This window comes from Hippoglossus stenolepis, chromosome 24 (assembly GCF_022539355.2).
Source record: "Hippoglossus stenolepis isolate QCI-W04-F060 chromosome 24, HSTE1.2, whole genome shotgun sequence".
NCBI classification, from domain to species: Eukaryota; Metazoa; Chordata; class Actinopteri; order Pleuronectiformes; family Pleuronectidae; genus Hippoglossus; species Hippoglossus stenolepis.
This window is the reverse complement of record NC_061506.1, coordinates 8,882,332-8,883,796: the sequence shown is the minus strand read 5'-3', so window position 1 is coordinate 8,883,796 and position 1,465 is coordinate 8,882,332.

The window sequence follows — 1,465 nt, the reverse complement described above, 5'->3', positions numbered from 1 at the left end:
GCTGATGAATCAATTTGAGTCCACTTATGTAAAATGGTCAGATTCAAAGTATCAGTTCCTGACAACTTCAGTCCAAAAATAGGAATGCTTTTGGAACATGTCTTGATTTAATATTAATAAGAGAAACATCTTATTTAATTCAGCATCTAACTCCTGCTGCTGCATCACGGTACAAATGTGAAATGCCACCGGTTTGTCTGCGCTATATGTAGATGTATAATAATGTATGGCTCATTCTACTGTACCTAACACACTAGGTTTTTTATTTAAGGGTTGTTACATATTTACTATAATATTAATATGAGAATTCATATCACATACACATCAGCCCCTCCCTTCTATAATGAACATTTCATATTCACTTCTGTGTCTCCTGTTTGTGATGTAAATTAAGAATCGTTGCTCTTCACCCTGCCCATAAATTACACTCCACTCTGTTTTTAAAGCTTTTGAGTTCTCATCCATTTAGAACAGTTTTCATAGAACGTCTGTAACCTCCAACCCAAGCCCATGTTGTTTTACAGAGCAATATGTTTTATAATTGTCAGCGTTTTCCTTGACAATCTTTGTTTTATTGCCGCAGCTATCCATAGTTTTCTACCCAGTAGCTAGAGCTACATGGTGATGCCTTTACAGTAAATATACAGTAACCCCTATTCTACTTTTAATAATGGAACTGTAAGCTACGGCACATGTTTCTGTGAAAACATTGTTTCAAAAAATTAAATGTGACAACAACAAAAAAAGAAACAAATTCCCTTTTCTCCTCAAGTCACCGAGCAGCTGCTGGGGGTGATACTTCGGAGGTCAGCTGCTGGCCGGTGTAGACAATCAATGCTTTTATATTGACAAAATGTAAAAAGGGTGACATTTCGGTGAAGAACACTTTATTTCTGAGTTTTACATAATCTTTAGCTCAACTTGCAAAGGCTTAATAGAGAAAAGCATCAATGTACGCCATCATCGACTGACCATGGCCTCTGCACAGGAAGTCACAACATCGTGACAACTTGTGACCTCCACCAACACAAACTGATTTTGTAATAAGATACTGCTAAACATGTGGCAAAGAAAAAGGACAAGCATTTTGTCTTATTCAAATTCTCCTACTAACACAGTGAGTATGAAGAGAGAGGTTTTCAGTAGTGTCTCCCAGGTCCCAGAGGAGAGTGGGGGTGGAATGTACTAAATGAGTTATTGTGAATTCATGTTGCAAAATCTCATCTTTGTTGCCAGAGCCCCAACCCTCTGAACTGTTCATGTTAAGGATTTAAGACTTATAACTAATATCTCTCAAAACTCCTTCTCTTTTACCATCAATACTGTTTTAAGTTCAAATTTTGTATTATTTTATTTGCTGTATTTGATTTTAAATTAGATTGTATTATTTGCTTCATTCGATTTGTTCTCTTGGTGAAATACTTTGTAACAACGGTTTCAAAAGGTGTTACTATTATATTATTAT